We start from the raw sequence: 24,116 nt of genomic DNA on the forward strand, positions 1-24,116 counted from the left end.
TTTAACTGGTTCTACAATTTCCATTAACTTGAAGATGAAAAAAAAAATAAACCGACGGGCTGATTTATGTTCAATTTTCCCATAACGCGAGAAGTTAGTGGCTCATTCGAGTTAAATTTCCTCACTAACTGGGAATGTGTGTCAACAACTAACTGGATCATTGGTGTTTCCCGTAACTGGAGATGTGAAAATTAAAGATGAATGAATATAAATACCCGTCTAGTTGGTTGACTCTAATTGTTTGAACCTTTCCTCGAAGTTGAGACGTGTGAGAGTATCTAACAGACTGAGGGGAAGTGAGGGGAAAGGAATGAAGGAAAAAATAAAAGGGGACGGGGAGGATGGAAAGGGGAATACCGACTCTGCCCCCCCCCCCCCTCACCTATCCTGGATAATCCCAGGATATAAATTTGTTTAAGAATGAAGCTCCCTGCCAAACATAATCCCACCCTCAGGATTGTGAAAACCACTATTGTTCTACAGAGAAGAGAACTGTGTATTCACGGTGACTGGACACTAACACCTGGAATATTCAGTGGCGCTGGGAACCACGACGCAGAACAGTAGTAACGTCATTGTCAATAACGCCCGACCGGACCGAACCCACTCTACACAAAAAAACTATTTATTATTTACCATATCCCTTTGAGAAAGTCATTTACCACATCAATCTAAACTAGAAGGGAAGTGAATTCTGAATTAAAATGCATCGACGAGAGACAAGCATCGTCTCCTCACTGAACTTCATCACGTGATCAGTGTCTCTCCCTCATTTACAGTAGGTTCATCATCTGACAGAGCCCCGCGAAGGGAGAGTCCCACGTGTGTGTGACTCCCACGACCCCGCTACCATATTGCGGCTCCTCCACCCGGCACCAACCATATGCTTCCCGACACCAACTACCATATTTGCACACCTATTATTCCTTTCGCTATTACCCTTGTAAGTATAATTATACGATTAATTCAAGATAAAATAAATTAACTCATAAATACACTATTGATGCAACAGGGAAAAAAAGCAAAAAATATATATTATCCACAGAAATTTTTGGCTAATAATAATTCCTTCCGCCCCTCAAAAAATCCTTTTCGCGCATCTGTTTTGTCATCAATGATTCCAGTGTTGAAACAATGATGACAGTAAATATAGAACCGTGAGACTTGGACACACCCACGAGAGAAATGAAATACTGTACAGCCGTGAGAAATGTCGAGCCAGGAAGCGAAAATTACACCTCACAATTACTGTTACAAATAGACGATCTGTTACAATACCTGACTAGTGTCGGTAAAGTGGGAGTTTGACATTCATTTACTCATTGTTATTTACACTATGCATTTTTTTTTGTAACGCTGACATGATAAAAATCTGCGTTCATTAACTATACAATTCACTGAAATATATACGAGTGTCGAGGGAATTTTGTCAACAACAGCACTTTCTGAAGGAGACCATTCTACATCATGATTACATTTCCAAATATACAAAATAAGTTCATCGTTTCAAAACCTATTCCTAATCGCATTAAGGCTGAAGAAAGACCTTTATAAACACAATTAATTAAGAAAGTATAGCCAAGTCAGAGGTTGATGTATACATTATGATACTGGTACTCTGTTAAGTCTTGCACAATATACTTTATTACTTTAAAACAACACTAAATTAGCAGAATAAAAGGTTGAAAGTACGACACACGTAAACAAGCTCAGTGACGTTCCAATGTTTCTCAGCTTCACTAAACATGACAACAGCAATATTTATTTATCCAGATAGATCGTTAGAGGCTAGACGGGGACTGGCTGTTTCCATTGTGCAGGTTAGACAAGCTCACATATCCGTTTTGGACCAACCGCTTAAAAGTGAACCAAAATGGGAGGTGATTCTTGGCCGAAAACTCAGCATCTCTTGGACCGCTTTTAGGAAACGTGATGCGGTGATCATACCTCATGGTACTAAAGGCTGTAACTATCCCCTCTCACACACACACACACAAAAGTCCATTCATGGCACCTGCAGCTGGAAATCACCAAACTACCACAACTAACTACCATTCCCTTTATCTCACCGTCCTAACCACACTTTGCATACACCGCGCAGAGGCAGCCACGGTTCAGATACCAAATAGATTGACCTTATTGAGGAAGAAGGAAGAAAATTACAGAAAAAAAGAACTGAAAAAGGATTTGGGCATGATCTTTGCACCATTTTTTAGGGAATTTTCTTTCACCAGTAATTGTGTACACCAAGAAGCAAAACTTCACGTTGATGCCCATAGCTCCAGGACATCAGTCACGGGTAGTGCATGATATTCATCCTTATTAGTGTATTTAATAACCTAACCTAACCTAACCTAACCCGTTCTTATTGTTATTCCGCCGTGTGATTCAATGTCGCTCTGATACACTCCCTCCAGCCATTCACCAAGGACAACCTCACCGTGGCAGAAGCTCCCCCACGTCTCGTTACGCACAGTGAGTTACATACATGAGACTCCTGCCGATTCATTCTCTTGGGTGCCCTGACTCCAGCACCTGTACACTCCCTCCCACTCTCTCTCATCCCCTCTCACGTGAGCAGGCATCACCACATATGTTTGTATCTACACTCGTCTAAAATCACCTCATAACAAAATTAGTGATTCAGGTTTCTTTTCCCGGCTGCGTTAAAGTTAGTTCACTTCTCTCCCTCTGTGGCGTCGCTGTTTTTTTTTAGTGAGTTTTTTGTTTTCTTTTTTAAGGGTGACTCAGCACAACCAGTATCTAATTCTTGGTCAGCTCTCGTTCTTAATATTGTACTATGGACTGGTTCCCTGCTTGATCTGAGTTCACTTAAGCTACGATCTTACTGAATCAAGTCTTTTCTTCACGTCACTACAATATAATTCAATGCTGCCCTTGTCTAGTCGTTGCGTTCTTATACGTCTTGTGTGTACATCCTACTGAGCAGATCAATGTTGCTCCTCGGGGTATTCACAGTCACCTAACATGACGCTCTTACTAATTCTTGTCTCTCCTCACGTTGTACTATGTAAGGTTGCGTCGTGTAGAGCGCCTCTTATACATTCGTGCAACTCAGTGGCCGCCACACCTGCCCACCACACTCACCCTGCATGCTGATAGTCGCCCCCTCCCGCACCTGCTACACCACACTCTCTCCCACCCAACCCCACCCACCACCTCTCTCTCCTTCATGCTATAGCCATTACCTGCTTCTTCTTCTCTCTCAACAGGTATACAACTATTCTCTGATTTTTCCTATTACCAGGTACACTGTTTACCTTATTTTCCTACTACCAGGTACACTGATTACCATATTTTCCTACTACCAGGTACACTGATTGCCATATTTTCCTTATTACCAGGTACACTGATTACCACATTTTCCTTATTACCAGGTACACTGATTACCTTATTTTCCCTACTACCAGGTACACTGATTACCATATTTTCCTTATTACCAGGTACACTGATTACCATATTTTCCTTATTACCAGGTACACTGATTACCTTATTTTCCCGACTACCAGGTAGTGTTTACCTTATTTCCTACTACCAGGTACTGATTATATTTTCCTTATTACCAGGTACACTGTTTTACCTTATTTTTCCTACTACCAAAGAGTACACTGTTTACCTTATTTTCCTACTACCAGGTACACTGATTACCATATTTTCCTACTACCAGGTACACTGATTACCATATTTTCCTTATTACCAGGTACACTGATTACCACATTTTCCTGATTACCAGGTACACTGATTACCATATTTTCCTACTACCAGGTACACTGATTACCATATTTTCCTACTACCAGGTACACTGATTACCACATTTTCCTGATTACCAGGTACACTGATTACCTTATTTTCCCTACTACCAGGTACACTGATTACCATATTTTCCTTATTACCAGGTACACTGATTACCATATTTTCCTTATTACCAGGTTCACTGATTACCTTATTTTCCCGACTACCAGGTAGTGTGTGTGAGTAATAATAATAATAATAATTATAAACGGTTTATTAATAGAGTTGCAGCCGGTGGCTGAAAATATGCAAACTTACATGTGATTTAGACATAATGCTACGCGTTTAATACATTTACAGGGTTGTACAGTACATAAATCAAGAGTTTTTTATTATTTTAACAATAGATGGGATGATGCTGTTCTTATATCTATCAGTGCAGGCTCTTATGGGCTGAATTTTGCTGTAGTGGCGGACTGCGCGAGGTGGGCGGGGAATGCCAGTGGCAGGAGAGGGCGATGACGAGGACGGTGCAGTAGTCCACTGCCAAACCTTGCTAGTGCTTGGTGGTGGAGGTCACTGAGGGATGGCATTTCCAGGGTGGAGAGAGCGTTGATGTAGCCGGAATAGTCTGCGCCGAGCATGATTCTGCAGGCCCTTTTCTGTACCTTCTCTAGCTGACGTTGTTGGGTAGAGTTGAGAGAAGACGACCAGGCTGGTGACGCATACGTTGATTTGGGGAGAATAAAGGCGTTGTAGATGGTCCTCAGCTCTGACGTGGGTGCCCCAAGTGACCTGAGTCGTAATAGCATGTAGAGACGGTACGAGGCTGCCTTGATTGTGTTGTTTACATGGGCCTTCCAGTCAAGTTTGTGGTCTATGGTAACACCCAGGAGTTTGGCAGACTGCACCAGCTGGAGAGGATGGGCACCCACTGTGACTACTGGAGTGGTGGCGGTATTGATGTGCATGACTACGGTTTTGGTGTGGTTGATGGTGACCTTGTTCTCCGTAATCCATGCCTTTAGCCTGTCCAGGGTGCCTTGTAGCGATGAGTAGTGTGTGTGCGTTAAGGAAAACAAGAGTGATCATTAATTCCTCCAAATATAGTGCACTAACGCCGCAAACAAACCCAGCCTTCCCCCATACAAAAAAAATATCAGTAAGGAGACTTGAGAGATAAAGAGGAGAATTCTCTGACCTAACCTCCCTTATATCTCACCCTCCCACCTCCACCCCCACGTTCCCACCCCCCCTCTCCTACCTCACATTCCCACCACCCCTTCTCCTCAACCCTCCTCTCTCCTGCCCTTCTCACCCCCCACCTCTTCTCACCTCAACCCCTCACCCTCTCCTGCCCTTCTCACCCCCCCCCACCTTCTCACCTCAACCCTCACCCTCTCCTGCCCTTCTCACCCCCCACCTCTTCCCACCTTCTCACCTTCAACTGTTCTCTCCTTACATCTCTCCCTGCCCCTGCCATACCCCCCTCTCTGATTATCGACAACAGGCGACCAGCTGACAGGTTCTCTCGGGGGGGGGGAGGGTCAGGAGGTGAATCAGGAGCAGCAGGTGGTGGTAATGACCCCGGAGGTGAACAGGAGTAGGGAAGGAGAATGAGGGTGAGAGGAGGTAGGAGGGGTTGAGAGTGAAGAGGAGGGCGAGAGGAGGTGAGAGAAGATGCATGAAGGAGGAGGAAAAGGTTAAAGAGATGAAGGGGAATGAGGGAGTATGGTGGGGAGAGGGAAGGAGGGTGGAGGGGGAACATTGGAAAGAAGATGAAGGAAGGAGGGAGGGAGGAAGGGAAGGGGTAGACAAGTGGAGGAGGGAGGATGGAAGAGGTGGTAGGAAGGAACGGTGAGGGAGGAATGGAAGAGATGGGAGGGAGGAGCCGAGACCAATCCTATGAAGGAAGGAAGGGGGGGGGGAGGACAATAACGAAGGAGGATGGAGAAGAGAACAATACAAAATAAAAATCACTTATCCACACACTCTTTATCGCTCGATTTACTTATTCATTTTCTTATCTAACTCCACTAACGGATTTCTTAAGTCAGGCTACAGTGAGGCGAGAATGTCACTAATATATGGACTGAGCAGAAGAGGACGGCTGGAATCAATGTAAACGTATGTATGTGTGTATGTAAACATGTGTGTGTATGTATGTATGTATGTAATCGTGTGTGTGTGTGTGTGTGTGTGTGTGTGTGGTACCGGGATTGGTCCAGGGTACAAAGCCATCACTACCACCACCTTCATTACTGCCACCCACCCACCCACCCACGTAGTTTACTCCTCCCTTAACACCCACTCCCCCAAGCCGGTGGAAAGCCCTCTCCCTCCCTCCCTCCCTCCCTCCGTATCTGTACTCGGTAATCCTGGAAACGCTAAAACAACAAAGAAAAACGGTGACTTTCTTAGGTTGACTGACTGACTTATTGACTGTAGCTGTTTTAACCTCTGCTCTATCTACGCATCTGCTGGACCACTGTGAACCTTTGCGACGATTTCACTGAATACTGTCAGTCTATCATTGTCTTAACCTCAGGAGATAACAAATCTATAATGAAGCAGCAGACTCAAAAGCCGAAAATCTAGGTTAAGTTGAATGAACTTTGACCCAGGGCCTCCGAGTGACCTTTAAGCGACCTCCATCAACATCCTGCATCCGAGGAGGACCCGGGAAAATCTTATTGTGATAATTTGAAGGTCATCATCATTCGAGGCTTTACACAGTTTAACACATTAATGAACAAGTGTATTGATTAACGTAATGGAAAAGGTCAAGGCTTCGCACTAATCAGCCTTCACCTCCCGCTTGGTGGTTAGTCGTTATGAACCCCACTGGTGCTAATCAGCTTCAATTTATTCACACTCTGGATTGGAACCTAGTTTTAATGGGCCCCAGTTCTAGTAAGTCCTAAGTCTAATGGTTCAATTAGGTTACGGCCCATTTAGACCTGAAATTATCCCACTTAAAGGGACGAATCTCATAAACCGTGAAGATAATTTGACCCCTAAAGTCCTATTACACAAAGGCTGAAATAGTACGTCCCCACCCTTTACGTTGAGAAGTCTTCCTCGAGGAACAAGGCGTCTCTACACGCCACCAACAACACACCGACATTAGGAAACTGACCCAGACTCCGGCGGACTAGTGTTTACAAAGTCCCTTGATGTTTGTGCTTACAATGTTCGCACTGCGTAGGCAAGATAGCTATGTAATCATCAAGCATCATTATCGTCATAGTAGTAGTAGTAAATAATAATGATAATAATAATAATAACAACAATAATAATAATAATAATAATAACAATAATAATAATAATAATAATAATAATAATAATAATAATAATAATAATAATAATAATAATAACAATAACAATAATAATAACAATAATAATAACAATAATAATAATAATAATGATGATAATAATAATAATAATAATAATAATAATAATAATAATAATAATAACAAACACGACACAGGAGACACAATGCCGTACTATAAGTTTACCCTGGCTGGCCTCGGTCATGTAAAAAAAATCTCTGCAGTCATTATAAGTCGTATTAACTTTTTCATTCATACAAACCATTTCCTGCTGGGGCGGAGAGTGGTCGGGCAGGTGCTGAGCCCCCTATTCTTAGCATTCAGCAGCTAGCGGGTTACTCGTTACTCCACTCCCTCGGCAGGATGTTAGTCCATCGACAAATTGTGTCACTATCGGCAACATCATCTGATAGTGTACTCGTTTTATTAATAGTACGAAGCAGACATTATTCATACTGATAATATTCTTATTATTATTATCATCATGCCCGTGTCAGAGGTAATCTAAGATTCCCTGTTCGTAACCAGATAGTTGTTGTTAGTCCTGTATTATCCGACCCAGGCCGCTGTACCGCTGGGGTGAATCAATAATAAACCACATGGCGCTATATATTAGGGCTCCCTGGCCGGCCACTACATCACCCCAACAATCATGAGTGAACACCATTGTCTGTGGGACAAGAATGTGACTTGGAAATGACAGGTGGATATGAGCGTGGGAACACCTCGCCTCTCTGCCCTGGCGAATCGAGAACCGCGCCCGCCTCACCGTAAAAACTGATTCCTCTCTTTAATTAACGAACGACGAAGCCTTTTCATTGGCCGCAAGGAAAAGTCGATGAAAAGAATGATGGGTAGTGAGTAGTGGGGCGTTAACGCTGTTCAATATTGATGGAATACTCGAAAATTCCCGCCGAAATCCGACAGGTGTTGGCGGTATGGGAACGAAGCGCATGGACACCAGCAGTTGCTAAATCGTGATATTCTGAACTATTTTTTTTAACACGCCTACCAGAGGGAAATAACTGATAATAATCCACAGATGTTAAAAAGAAGAGATGTAGAAATAAGAAAGACAGGGACGAATAAATGTGTGTGCGTGCGTGTGTCTGTGTGAGAGAAAAGAAAAACAAAATAGGGTAAAGTTTGCGAGTAGTTGGGTGAGGCAGCAGCGGCGATAATGACCCCGTCCGCGCCAGCCTCTGGAACTTGGTACCCACGGGATGGTGTGGACCCTGGGAGCCACATCCTGGGACACATGGTACCCTGGGACACATGGTGAGTCTGGGATACATGGTATACCCTGGGACACATGGTCAATTTAACAACATTCAATAACTATGTGACAAGAGAAAGTGTATCCCATAGGCATGACGGACCGTTATGGACTGAGGCTACAGTACACCTTTAATACGTAAGAAGGAAACGTACTCGGCACTGAACTCGACCACCTTTGCTTCCCCAACTGTAAAGTTAGGTACCGTCGGGGTCAAACGTCTTGAACACTTAGCAATATCTGGCATCTACTTCTGAGTTATACATACATGATTGGGATATACTAATAACACTACTTGTCATCACATATTATGCCTGAACCACAAAATGGGATAAAACTCTCCTTAATACCTAAGATCTTCGGGTACTTACATGACAAATAGTGTCAAGTGTTCAAGACTTTTGACCTCGACTGTACCTACATCCAATTGAATGGACTCGGAGTGCCCTGGGATCGAACGTTTGACCCCGAGGACAGGAGGCGAGTGTTAAATACATTCGGGGGCCGCATCCGTAAACACCGAGTAAGTCCTTGAAAAAAATTCGATTGTTATAAAGGTCCAAGAAGTATGTTTACGCAACAGCTTTCCTCCCTCACACAGCGAAACTGTTAAACAATGAGCTTGAAAATCTCATCAGCTGCACTAAAGTTACATATAAAAAAACATAGGCCATTTCCTCAATCTATGGTGGATAGTTTGTGTCATGACCCGCTAATATTTCTGGTTCTAAATAAAACATAACACTCACGGTTATAATTATTCCGATGTGATCGTTAATTTCTGTAAAATTTACTGAACAAACGAATCAAGCAAACGGTGGAAGGAAGTAGCGGCAGGAAACAGGAAAATGTATATAAATAAGTTACATCAGGGGTTTAAGGCCGTGTGTGTGTGTGTGTGTGTGTGTGTGTGTGTGTGTGTGTGTGTGTGTGTGTGGGTGTGTGTGTGTGTGTGTGTGTGTGTGTGTGGTGTGTGGGTGTGTGTGTGTGTGTGTGTGGGTGTGTGTGTGTGGGTGTGTGTGTGTGTGTGTGTGGGTGTGTGTGTGTGTGTGTGTGTGTGTGTGTGTAAGGACGTTTACAGTCTATAGGCTAAAAAAAATCATGGTAATATTAAATTCCTGAACTCAGACATGTAAACAGTTTGAGACGGTGGTGAGATATTGTGTGTTTCTTCCCGACAAATCTGAATGAATTGCTCCCCTAAGGGTAGTAAGACCATTATAGTCGTCCCTTTGGTCTTCGGTCCGTCGTCCGTCCTGCATTTCGTGTCCGGTCAGGAACTTTTGAACTAAAGAGAGGATTTGGATGATAATTTACAAGGATCTCTTAACACTGCCTGTGGAAGGGCTGGAAGTGTGACTCAACTTGACGGTAATACAATTGAGAAAGGAGTTAGAATTAACAACTGGGCCTGAATTAATTACCCTACTCACAGCAATTAAATTTATTGAAACCACTGTCACTGACAGTCTCATCATCACTGATTCCCTGTCCTCACTACTTGCCCTTGACTCCCTCAACTAAGTTGTCACGCGCTTGTCTCTGAAGCCAGACACAAATATGCGTACCTTGTTGACCGGGGTGTCAAGATCAAACTGTTGTGGATCCCCTCTCACATTGACCTCAAAGAACATGACAGAGTTGATGCCCTCGCCAAACTCGCGTATAACAAAGACACTGTTGAATACAATCTGGGTTGTCAAAAAGAACCCTTAAAACTGTGATTAGGAAAGAACTTATTTACGAATTTGACGTAAGCAGACAAGTACAAACAGGCACTAGTCGATCATTGTTTTCCATGAAGAAATGTATCAAGTGAAACATGTATATGGAGCAAGTAACAAGATCACTAGATTACAAGATGTTGTAACCGCTAGACTAAGGTTAGGATGTAAGTACCTCTGGCAGTATGTTCCTCAAGCAGATGTGAACAAAACTAAATAAAGTGTGTGGCCAGACATATGGCCACATACTCTTTTACTCACGCAGTTGCGAATAAGTCACCCTCTATGTATAGAACTAAACAAAGAATGTACTTTCAATACTCTGTAACATTCAATGTCATAATATCCTGGTTACTGGGGACCGTTATATACGATTAACGTAAATAAAACTACAAGAAAAATGTCACAATTATGGCTCGGAAAAAAATCACAAAAGTCGCATTTTATATAAATACGATTAACAATTAAAGTAATAAGATAGGTTAGGTTGGGTTAGGTTAGGTTAGGTTAGATACTGTGACTTTTTTTTACCTTTTACTTGGATTCGTTATACACAACCTTTGTGACCTCTACTCTGTAATGTTTACACGCTACCGGCCATAGAGATGAGTATGGGGTTCACAATAAACTAGCCGCTATAAGGGGCAAAATTAATCAATTATTTAAAATTAATCTGGAACTTTTAAACAAAAGAGGGGAATTTTTATGATAACGTACAAGCAGGTTATAATATGTTACCAAGGCGATGTGTTGTGGACAAGCCCCAGGTCACAACCGTCCATTTAAGTTAACGGCGGCGTGACAATAGTTTTTTAAGACCACTGGCAAATTCTCAACGTCTTTACATGAGCAAACAGGAACCAAAATCAGTATCTGGCAGCCACTGAGACAACAAGTAAAACAATAATACTACAGACACGCGGATCTGACCTTGGGTTGACTGGGCGGTCAAGCTCGCTGCCAAATATAACTGCCGCACAAATATTAATAGACAGTGTTATTAAAAATCTCAAGTAAATATTTTTAACTCCCGAAAAGATTTATCTAAAACCATAAATTTATTCTCAAAACTCAAAATAAAAATAATGACAGATTAACTAAATCTTGAAAACATCTTAAACGTCAATTTATTTCCAGCACCGCATAAAAAAATAAACAGAAATAAGATAGACATTTATAATAATTTATATCTTAAACCATTTAATTAACACACACACAAACACACACACACCACCGAAGGGTCAATACGTACCTGGCGCTCCTCTTGGAGCAGCCAGGTCAACTGTTAAGTTGGCCCATACCAACCCCCTCCCCTGAACCCTCCTCCCCACCGGAATATCAACAAGTTCTCGCCAGAAGTTACAATTTCATTTAGGAAAGGAACGGAACCAGTGTTAAACAGTGGTGAACAGTGGTGAACAGTGCTTAAGTCAGTGAGAACAACTCAACAGTAACAGTAGTACCCAAGTTAACCTTCACACAGTGAGGTCCCAGGTACCCAGTGATAACGGCCGTGAGACCCAACAACAACCACCGATGTGTTAATCCGTCTACGATAGGAAGGCCTAAGACCAAACCTCACTCATATAACACCATCTGTGAGGGAATTACTACACCACATGTCCCTCATAACACCATATGTGAGGGAATTACTACACCACGTCAAGTCCCTCATCACACCATCTGTGAGGGAATTACTACACCACGTGAGGTCCCTCGTAACACCATCTGTGAGAGAATTACTACACCACGTCAGGCCCCTCATAACACCATCTGTGAGGGAATTACTACACCACGTGAGGCCCCTCATTACACCATCTGCGAGGGAATTACTACACCACGTGAGGTCCCTACCATCTGTGAGAATACACACTCCTAAATTGTGGATACACCGTGGCCCTATTCGTAGGCCTCATCACACCATCTGTGAGGGAATTACTACACCACGTGAGGTCCCTATAACACCATCTGTGAGGAGTCTACACCACGTGAGTCCTCATAACACCATCTGTGAGGAATTACACCACGTCAGGCCTCTAACACCATCTGTGAGATCACGACCTTATCTGTGAGGTTACTCACCAGCCTCATAACACCATCTGTGAGGGAATTACTACACCACGTGAGGCCCCTCATTACACCATCTGCGAGGGAATTACTACATCACGCCAGGTCCCTCATAACACCATCTGAGGGAACTACTACACCACGTGAGTTCCTCCTAACACCATCTGGGAGGGAGTTACAACACTACGAGTTTGCTGTTCAACACCTACAATAATCTGTATGTTCACTGTATGTTCCTTTACCTTTCTCTAATGAAGGCTTTTGTTAAACCACCAATGTATGTAATAAGTCATTAATGTCCAATGTATATTTTCAGCCTTCGGGCTGCAGAATTTTTTCAATAAACCGTTAATTATTATTATCATTATTATTAATATATTAGAGAGACCTTCAGTGTTCAATTCTATAATGGGCTGAGACAACTTCACCTAAAATAAACCACCAAACTGAATTTTCTTCCCTTATATACAAAGAGTGACAGAGTAAGTCAAGGTCCCTCTAATCTTTGAGCCAGTAAGAGGAGGGACACCAGATATAAGGGAGGCGGTCCAGAAAATGTCGCTTCTGGACACAATTATAAATTCTATGGCTCTGTGATGTGCCCTCCAATTTGTATACAAGATTATTTATATACAGTATCTATATTGTCTTTACGTAATTTAATTGTTATTTGTTACTGCTATAATATCATCGCTCAGTTATTATTATTATTATTATTATTATTATTATTATTATTATTTCACTTTCATCAACATACAATTACATTCTAAGCTCGCTCTTTCTCTCTCTCTCACACACATACAAGGAGCAGCTGGTAACAAGACTAACATCCGGGCCAGCTGGTACCTCGAGGCAGCTGGTGTTTATCCCGGACTCCCCAGTACACCCCAAGGACCAGCTGATGCACGTGGTTGGGGGGAATGAGGGAGGGGGGGAGGTGATTCGGAGAGGAGGGAGGGGTGAGTGGGGTTGAAAGAGGGGTGAGTGGGGTTGAAAGAGGGATGAGTGGGGTTGAAAGAGGGGTGAGTGTGGCTGGAGAGATGGGTATTGTGGGAACTAGTATGAGTCGGTACAGGCAGGTGTGTCACAGGTGTGGACTGGATGTGTCGAAGGTGTGTGGGCCGGGTGGTGTGACGGTAGGGCCGGGTGGTATGATGGTAGGGCCGGGTGTGTGGTGCTTGTGGTGGGGGAGAGGGGGTGGGTTGGTGTGTGGAGGGTGACAGGGTGTGTGTGTGTGTGACAGAGGGAGGGAAGGTGGGGGGGGGGGTCCACCTGGAGCAGCTGGTGGGGCCAACTCTCCCTTATGACCATCACAACCACCACCACCACTACTACCACCACCACTACTACCTCGGCACCATAATTACTCGCTACTACATTGTTAAGCATAATTCACAATGACAGTAGTTATTAAATGGTTTGGCTTCTAAATACGCTCACATTATGTGTGTCTGTGTGATATAGTTACACGAGTTTGTGTTTTTTTAATACTTGCCGCACATACAGTATTCAATTACAGTCAGATGTATGTGTCACTATGTATGATATGCATATATATTCTGGTAGGTGTCCGCGTTAACAGTAGTAGGTTAAACACGTGCAGGCCATTATGTTTCACAACCTTATTATTATCCCAAGGTTAAACACACACACACACACACACACACACACACACACGTACGTCTTAATGGTAATGTCATAAGAATTCCTAAATCTTCACCCAATACGTCACTCCCCCCACCCCCAAAAAAAAATCTCTGTATTCTTATTATTAGGATTTATTTTACCGGCCATTACTCCACCTTAGGACCTGCCTCACTAGTAAACAGTGTTGCCGGGTTACCTCTGAACCATATAACGAGCTGAGCTGAGCTGGGGACATTTTGCTTTGGTTGGATAAGAATTAATTGTGTTAGGTTTAGTTGAAGTGGGGTTTGAATGGGTGAAGTGGGGTTAGGGTTGGGTGAAGTGGGGTTGGGTGAAGTGGGGGTTGGGTGAAGTGGGGTGGGGTTGGGTGAAGTGGGGTGGGGTTGGGTGAAGTGGGGTTGGGTTCGGTTAAGGACAAATGTCTTTTCACCCAATCCAACCCAGACAACTACAACCCCTTATGCACTGTCACTTCTAGCACCACCCACCTCCCTCCCCTTCCCTAACACCTTCCCCCCTCCCTACCTCACCATCTTCCCTCACCTCCCTCCCTCCCTCTAGACCCCTCCCCCTCCCCCATTTCACACCACATCACCTCTTCCCCTTCTTCATTATAGCCCCCCCACTCCTCCTCCCCACCTGTCAGTCTTTTATAATGAGTGAGAGCTTGAGAACGATCATCATCACCTTGTTCCACCTGCCTCCTACCCCCTCCCCTCTACACCCCCTCCCCTCTACACCCCCTCCTAGCTCACTACCTCTTTCTCCTTGTTCCGGATGGGTGGTTTCCTTGGTTGTTGTTGGTAGTGGTAGGTGTGGTAGCAGCAGTGTAGATGGTGGTAGTGTTGGTATTTGTGGTGGTCGTGGTATGAATGGGTGGTAGTGTTGGTATTTGTGGTGGTCGTGGTATGAATGGGTGGTAGTGTTGGTATTTGTGGTGGTCGTGGTATGAATGGGTGGTAGTGTTGGTATTTGTGGTGGTCGTGGTATGGACGAGTAGCTCCGGCAGTTCATAATGGGCGTGATATGAATAGCAAAAAGGATAAAACAATAATAATTAAAATTCATTATATAAACAGTAAGCGACATCATTAACAGCCCGAGGGACACTGAAACACGCCTTCTAGCTGATGACGTCAACCCCACTTCCCGCGTTCCGACACAAGTGACCGAATGGGCGAGTGAAAGAAAGCGTGATTCCTGATGCACTTCCTGGAGAGCTTAAAGGGAACATCTGGGCCTCATATCACCAGAAGAGACTAAAGAAAGTTAGCCTCAAGAGACCTTGGCCCAGTCAGTCAACCATGGAGAGTAGAAGGATATGGATAGGTTTGGTTAGGTTAGGTTAGGTTTGGTACGTAAATAATAGGGAGATGGAGTGTTAGTTGGTGATATTTACACCAGGTCAGCCTTAGGCCCAGACCAAATACCAAATCGATCTCGACACTCTAGGACAGGTCATGGTATATATCAAGCTAAATAGGGAGACTTGCTAACTAACTCCTACTTCCATGTATTTCTTCCTTCGAAAACTCAATCTGCCTAGGAAACAAAGTCGATTTATATAAACATAATAAAAATGAGCATCATTTCTATCCTTATTAACCTAACCTGACCTTAATAACCTAACCTTAATAACCTAACCTAACCTAACCTAACCTTAATAACCTAACCTGACCTTAATAACCTAACCTGACCTTAATAACCTAACCTAACCTTAATAACCTAACCTGACCTTAATAACCTAACCTGACCTTAATAACCTAACCTAACCTTAATAACCTAACCTGACCTTAATAACCTAACCTGACCTTAATAACCTAACCTAACCTTAATAACCTAACGTAGCCTAATTCAGGAATAATTTAGTAAAAGAGGTCTCATATGAAACAACTATATTCTCCATTTTTCCACTAAATCCCATTGTAACAGAAATAGGATGGAGCAGCCGAGTGTCTCAAGGCTCGTCACTTGTCTTCGGAGTTTTACAGGATCGATCCCATAGTAACACCCCAGTTCTACCCAGCTGTCTATAGAGGAGTGAAGGCGATCGAGTTTAATGTCAGCCTTGCTTCTTCCCATGAGAAAGTTAGGCTGAGTATAGCGGGGCTGTAAACATTGTCATCACCTGTGAGTAGTGGTGGTGGTAGGAAGCTTGGGTGTGGTGATAGTGGTAGGAAGCCTGGTTGATGGTAGTGGTGTCGGTAGGAAGCCGGGATGTGGTGGTGATAGTGGTGGTAGTGGTGTCAGTAGGAAGCCGGGATGTGGTGGTGATGGTGGTGGTAGTGGTGTCAGTAGGAAGCCGGGATGTGGTGGTGATGGTGGTGGTAGTGGTGTCAGTAGGAAGCCGGGATGTGGTGGTGGTGGTGGTGACAGTAGGAATCCAGGATGTGGTGGTGATGATGGTGGTGGTGGTGTCAGTAGGAATCCTGGGTAGTGGTGGGAAACCTGGGGTGGGTCACGGTGTTTTGTTTTGTGCGCCGTGACAGTTGTTCTTGGCGCGCCTGATGGCCACTATTGATTCTACTTATAAATAATATTGATCTCAACACTCGTCAGCTGCTACACCCTTGTAAACACTGCAGCAGTCTTCAGTACACACGATCATCGCTACTATGATGAGGGTAATTAAATTTAATCTACTCTGCAGGGAGGTTTGGTCACCGAAATTGACTTAATGATGTTTGCTCTAGTGAAAAACTCTCTATGATCATATTATTTGCAGTAAATCCCAAAACAGTAAATCTAGCTTACGATCTGTCTTTTTGGATTCTTAAAAGTTCGTATGGTAAATATGTATTTCGCTAAATACACCATTGCTTATTTACTTATGGTTAAAAAATGGGAGCCAAAACTGTGTCTAATTACCACTCAGCAACTAACTACTATCAACTGTTGGAACCTTTCATAATTAATTCCCCTATTCTAATTTTTCATTCGATTTTTTTTCATCTATTTTCTTCCTATAATAAGTTAATAATTATCCTTTGTTTTACCATTTTAGGATCTTCTTTCTTCTATGCCTGTACACAATACTCTGTTCCAACTTTTCCTATTATGTTATCAGATATATATACAGAACACGTCAGTAATTACAGGATGTCTGGAAAAATATAAATACCATCTCGTCATCGGCTGAAGACTTCTGACGCCTCTCACGTTTGGCCTATGACTACTCACGGATATTTTGACTATTTACATTATATGATAGGGAAAGAAGATGTTACGTGAGAGGAGGGTGGAGAGATGTTACGTGGGGGGAGATTTTAAAGAGGGGGAGGTAGGAGAGATGTTACGTGGGGGGAGATTTTAAAGGGGGAGAAGGGAGGATATTTTAAAGAGAGGAGAAGGAGGAGGTCATAAGAAAGAAGAATGGTGGATAGTTGGTGTGGTGAGGAAAGGGAGGAGGAAATAAGGAGGTGGTAGACGACGTAGAGGAAGACAAGGAGGGAGGCGGAGGGGGGAGGAGGGAACGAGGAGAGGAAATGGAGAGGGAGGAAGGGAGGGAGGGGAAGGATGTGATCGAGGTGGGTGGAAGAAGGGAGGGGGTAGGGGTAGGAACTTACACAAGCTAGTATAACTCCCTTCCCCCAGCACTCCAACCCCCTGGCACTTCTGGCACCCACGGGGGGGTAAGAGAGTGACACCTCCTTGTTTAGTCAAATGACCTGAGTGAAGTACTGCACTAGACACAGGAGGAGCTAGATGGCGTGTGATGGGGCAGATGTGGCGTGTGATGGGGCAGATGTGGCGTGACGGGCAGATGTGGCGTGTGATGGGGCAGATGTGGCGTGTGATGGGGCAGATGAGACGTGTGACAGGGCAGATGTGACGTGTGACGGGCAGATGTGGCGTGTGATGGGGCAGATGTGGCGTGTGATGGGGCAGATGTGGCGTGTGATGGGGCAGATGTGGCGTGTGATGGGGCAGATGGCGTGATGGGGCAGATGTGGCGTGACGGGCAGATGTGACGTGACGGGCAGATGTGGTGTGTGACAGGGCAGATGTGGTGTGTGATGGGGCACATGACGTGTGACGGAGCAGATGACGTGTGACGGGCAGATGTGGCGTGATGGGGCAGATGTGGCGTGTGATGGGGCAGATGTGGCGTGTGATGGGGCAGATGTGGCGATGGGGCAGATGTGGCGTGATGGGGCAGATGTGGCGTGTGATGGGGCAGATGGGGCGTGTGATGGGGCAGATGTGGCGCGTGACGGGGCAGATGTGGCGTGACGGGGCAGATGTGACGTGTGACGGGGCAGTGACGTGACGGCACAGACAGATGTGACCGGGCACATGTGACGTGTGACGGAGCAGATGTGACGTGACGGGGCAGATGTGGCGTGTGACGATGTGACGGGGCAGATGTGGCGTGATGGGGCAGATGTGACGTGTGACGGGGCAGATGAGACGTGTGACGGGGCAGATGTGACGTGTGACGGGGCAGATGAGACGTGTGACGGGGCAGATGTGACGTGTGACGGGGCAGATGTGGCGTGATGGGGCAGATGTGACGTGACGGGGCAGATGGCGTGATGGGGCAGATGTGGCGTGTGATGGGGCAGATGACGTGACGGGCAGATGACGTGACGGGGCAGATGTGGCGTGTGATAGGGCAGATGTGACGGGACGGGCAAATGAGACGTGTGACGGGGCAGATGTGACGTGTGATGGGGCAGATGACGTGTGACGGGGCAGATGTGGCGTGTGACGGAGCAGATGTGACATAAGACGGGCAGATGTGGTAAATGACGGGATGTAGTGGATGGTGTGGTGTGTTAAGAGGAACAGTTGAATGTGACGAGAAAATTTTGAAGTGTTATCGAACAGGTGAGATGTGTGGGAACAGGTAAGTGATGGTGTGTGAGTATGAATATGTAATGGGGTTGGAGTGGTGTGTGACGGGACAAGCATGAATTTTGACAGAGTATGTGTGGGTGGACAGGTGCCATGTGTGGCGAAGTAGGTGTGGGTGTGAGGGGTCAAGTGTGGGTGTGGAGTATATGGGGGGGTGGGGGGTGACGGGGTAAGTGTGAATGTGACGGGGCTAATGTGGATGTTACGGCAGGTGTGTGAATGTGACGGGACAGGCATGGATGTGACGGGGCAGCTGTATAGTGTGTGTGTATGTGTGTGTGTGTGTGTGTGTGTGTGTGTGGTCTCCCACGGTGACAGGAAGCGGATGTGTATGTGCAGGCCAGCTGTGTCCCTCTCTCTCACTCACTCACACACCCGTAGGCTTGTGTACACACACATCCGTACATCAACGAAATAAACACACTTAACACTTAAATTCGTGTACACACATTCAACTCCCTACCCTACACACGCACATACAGTACACACGTCGCTAGGTCGGGATGGGAGCGGACGTTGTGTTGTTTGAATGTGTGGCAACAATTACAGAGAGAAGCGACCAGTGCGCGTCCCTGGAGGAGGTGTGGGAATGTCGGCCGGGCATGGCTGGCTTACTAATGCACCGCACAGCAGAGCAAAGTGGTCAAAGTACAACGAATAGCTCAGCTGATCTAATTTTTTCCCGGGGGGGGGGAGGAGTCAAGTCAATGCTAGCTAAAAAAAGTTTTGGGTCACGTTAGGTTTGCTTAGGTGAGGTTATGTTAGGTAAATTTCGGCTAGGATCACCTAGATCAGTTTAGGTTAGGGTTGGCAGCGTTAATTTCGGATAGCCTGGGTTAGGTTAGGTCAGATTAGGTTAGGCTGGGTCAGGCTGGGTTTATGTCAGTCAGGGTTAGCTTAGCTTAGGCTAGTTTAGGGGAGGATTACGTCAAGATTGGTTAGATTGGTAAGCGTAGTCTGGAAGATATAACTATGTTAGTGGTTTCTTTGGCTGTAGTCTTATAACACAGGTAATCCGACTTGCGACAGAAGACAACTGTGATCCCACGACACGACGGATGAGCTATGACAGGGCGAAAGACTTAACGACTGGACGGAAAATCTATTCGACGAAAGCTTTCAGGCGAGACAGATGACCATCGATAGTGTTTAAATGAAATCGTCTGAAATGAAAGGTTAGGGTAGGAGGGGCGGAGGTTAGGAGTGGGAGGATGGGTAGGTGTGAGAACGAAGGGTAGGAGAGAGGAGGACGAAGGGTAGGCCCACGTGTTGGGTGGGGGTACATTAAGAGTGGAGGGCATGAATGGTACAAGTGATGCCTTGTTGGTGTAGCCGTAGTGTACGGGGTAGGTGTTTGGGCTGTTTGGTGTGTGGATGAATCACTATGAGTGAGGGTGTTGGAGATGTGTCTGTGGGGGTATGTGTGTTTGTTGGGAGTATATATGTGTGTGTGTGGGGAGGTGTGTATATATATATATATATATATATATATATATATATATATATATATATATATATATATATATATATATACAACGACCTCACCAGCCAGGAATCGAACCCTCGACCTACTGGGTGGGACTAGGGAACGCTTGCCGCGTTCCCTAGTCCCACCCAGTAGGTCGAGGGTTCGATTCCTGGCTGGTGAGGTCGTTGATTATATGTTCAAAGTCCGCGTGTTATATGGACTAAAAATGAAGTATATATATATATATATATATATATATATATATATATATATATATATATATATATATATATATATATATATATATATATATATATATATATATATATATATATATATATATGTGTGTGTGTGTGTGTGTGTGTGTGTGTGTGTGTGTGTGTGTGTGTGTGAGTGGATGTGTGGGGTATTGGATGTGGGTGTGTGTGGGTGAAGGTGGGTGTGGGGTGTTGGACGTATATGTGTGAGTGGGGCGGTGTGAGAACATGAGGCAGGCCGTCTAGGGGGAGGAGGGAGGGGGGAGGCTGGTATGCCCTGGGACTGGAACATCTGTTGACCGGCAGGGGGTGAGGGGCAGGGTTGAGGACGAGGGACAGGCCCGTGGGAACTCTCTAATCCACCTTGAGAAGTGTTGATGTGGTGAGGTGGTAGTATTGGAGCTGACTCTGAGGATAAGAAACACGTAGACTTAGTAGAGAGACATGTTGTGGCTAAATAGGGAGCAGCTGGAGTGAGGCGCCGTGGTGGCCACCTGGGTGCTGTGTCGGCCTCCTGCGTGAGAAGGTCGCCCCAGCTGTCGCTCGCCACCACCCACCTGCATGGGACCTACCAGGGGCGGGGCTTAGCCGGCCACCGCCTATAAATACCCGCGACCAGCGCGGGGCGCCACTACTCGCTCTCAGTAGCAACAGGGAAACACAACACAAATCGTTAGAAGGAGAATGAAGGCTCAGCGCTGCGCTTCCCCCTTACAAGCAGTGATGGGAGTGTTAGAAGGAAAGGCTGGGAAACCCTCGACTAAGGCTGAGGCCACACAAGTACTTATGTACTTGGATCGTTTGCAGCAGCTGGTGCCACAGTGTCCTAAGGATCGTCCTGTGCCCCGCCTCGAGCTGATCCAGTTTGTGATTGACTATATCTACGACTTGCAGGAGGAACTGGCCACGCCTTTACACCCCAAAGACGAGACTGACACCAGCAGCGACTCTGTGTTGGAGGATGATGATATAGAGGCTCCCACCTCCTGAAACCTCTCACCCCTTCCTTTATTTTTGTTGTTTGTAGCCAGAAGGCCCCGAGTTGCCGCCTGTGCAGCTGGTCCCTGCCGCGGCCGTGACCCTCAGCAAGCCAGCTGTCCCGGAGACTCGGATGTCATCCTACAGAAGCAGGATGACCGTCTAGGTTACTGACGTTGGGGTGTGGTGACTATTGTAATGGAGCTGGTGTAGCCTAAGTGCCAAGTGATGATCTTGTGTACTGCGGGGCCCTCAAGATGACCCTCGGCGTCAAATGGAACCCTCAAGACGACGCTACGTGTGATGGTGGACCCTCAAAAAGACAGTGTGACATGGGGCAATAAATAACGACCTTGCATGTTACGTGGAGACCTCAAGACGACCATGTGTGTAATGGTGGACCTCAAGACGACCCTGTGTGTGATACTGGACCCCTCAAGACAATATCTGCGAATTGGGGCACTCGAGACGACCCTCTGTGGCACCTAAAGACGGCTCTAAGTGTGACCTGAGGTTTTCAAGACGACCTTGTGATATGGAGCCTTATAAGATGGCCCTGTGTATGACATGGGGCCCTAAAATGACATACTATCCGATGTGGTTCCCCTAAAACTAGCAAGTAGCTGGTGTAAGCAAGTCCCTTCAAAACATGGGCAGGAGCAACTCGTCACCATCACAATCCCGACGTCGTCACTACATCAGGTAAGCCCCATGAGAATGTCTCTTCCGTTTTGCAGTCTAAAGCTTTCCAAAGTATCATGTTTTATTTAACATCATTTCTATATATTGCTGGTATGAACTGTTATGCTTAACTTCAGTAAATACCGAAGTTTCATAATATGCTTTGCCAAGTGTCACAATTCCCTGTGATAAACTAGGTATCATTTAATTAAGTACTGTCGAGGACTAGTGTTATGATTATTGAAATATTAATAGTACTGTACATCTGAATTTAACATCACTATCTATTTACAGATAAAGGTGAGCTACAGCTATCCTCACCCTTGCCGGAGAGGTCACGCCCACAATCCCTACCGGACAAACCACGCCCACATATCACCCACTCCGGACAAGCCATGCCCACATCATTCACGTCAGACAAACCACGCCCACACTATCCTTTACTAACAAGCCACGCTCAAATACCACCCCTGCCAGAGAAGCCACGCCCACAACCCATGGTGGACAAGCCACGCCCACACATCACGCATCACCCATGCCGGAGAAACCTCGCCCACACACAACCCCTACCAGTTAATCCAGGCCCGTACAACACCCCTGCCATACAAGCCACGCCCGCACACCACCCCTGCCACAACCACTAGCAGCTTGGCAGGGGGTGCCACACTCCACGCGAAAACCTTTTTCAGGTAGCCGTGGAATGAGGTGTCGGGCGGGCGTCTCGTCCATTATTTATAAGTGTTGACAGAGTGTATTCATATGCAGTAAGTTGCATTTTTTTAAGATTTTGTTAAATTCAATCATACAAGTTGCACCTTTTTTAAGTATTTGTCTTGTTAAATACAAAGTAGATTGTCCATATGTTTATCATCCAAGAATAAATACAAACGAAGTTATTTTCTTTTTATTATTTTCCCTGGTTGGCTTCTGTTACATATGTATGGAAGTTCTATATGAGACGGTTATTAAAATCGTCTTGAAAGTACACATTAGTTCAACTTGTACACAGACAGTGCAGCAATAAAAACATTGTAAACAACATGCCTGTTTACCCAAGGAAGGACAGTCCAAGATAGTTATTAGCAAGACTTATTTAGGATGTCCACATAAAATCTTTACAACTTGAAATAATTTTATCTTCTGATTGGGATCAAATATAAGTGGAATAGTGATTGGCAGCGAGTACATATTAACTTTAGGAAATGTTCTTTTCAACAAAGCAAATACCATTAAAATTTAACGATTCAAAGTTGTAAAGGTTTCATATGGTATCCTTGCATTTCCATTGGAGTCCTTAGGTGGAATGGTGCGCCAAGTCAAACGAAAATAGATCTAGAAAATAAACAAAATTGACTACAGATATGACAAGTACCGCAGTGCATTTTCTGAGGCTAGTGCGTCTTTTCACGTCAGTTATAGGCCAGTAATAAAAAAATCACCCTTTTTCTTGCAGTAACTTCATCTCTGTAGTGCTTTATTCAAATTTTAAATAATAGAATACATTACTGATACGTTCATTGCGTAATTTTCAGGGATATTTCTACTTCAGTTACGAAGAATATTCAGCATAAAAACTTTGGGAATCCCTGTTACTAACACCTATAAATTACCTTGAGACTTTACCCAAATTTACGTCGACCGAAAGGACACTATAACTTAGCAATAACAGCTGTTTTAAGTGGCTTCAGATTTATTCACAGGCCATACTGAGGAATAATAACTTGCTACCAAAAGCTTGAAGTACGGTACTGACTCTGTAGCAAGAAGTACATAATTAAAGCCCTGGTACAAACAGTCGTGCCACCAGTTCTGATTTTATACCCAGTATCGTACAATAACTGAATGAAGGTCTGAAGGCTTCATCCAGTATAAAATAAGCAAACTTAAGTTTCTTAGATTCTCATACACTTAGCGCCCAAACATTTCCTATATTTTCAGTACAAGAAAACTTTACAGCTTTAGAAGTTATGTCGACTAAGATAGAAATCTATTTTAGGAAATTTTTTAGCCGTAAAATATACTTTAAGTCAAAGCTTATACTACGGACGGGCAAGGGGGGGACCTCGTTGAGGTGTA

At 44.8% G+C, this 24,116-nt stretch overlaps 1 long non-coding RNA gene across 1 annotated transcript; it reads left to right on the top strand.

The window, feature by feature from the left end:
* Positions 1-21,616: 21,616 nt before the first annotated feature.
* LOC121875013 lies at positions 21,617-22,936 on the top strand. Its single transcript, XR_006090531.1, has 2 exons — positions 21,617-22,061; positions 22,335-22,936. It is a non-coding gene; the product is annotated as an uncharacterized LOC121875013 (long non-coding RNA).
* Positions 22,937-24,116: the final 1,180 nt, after the last annotated feature.

The sequence above is a fragment of the Homarus americanus genome, unplaced genomic scaffold (genome assembly GCF_018991925.1).
Source record: "Homarus americanus isolate GMGI-L3 unplaced genomic scaffold, GMGI_Hamer_2.0 scaffold34427, whole genome shotgun sequence".
NCBI lineage: Eukaryota > Metazoa > Arthropoda > Malacostraca > Decapoda > Nephropidae > Homarus > Homarus americanus.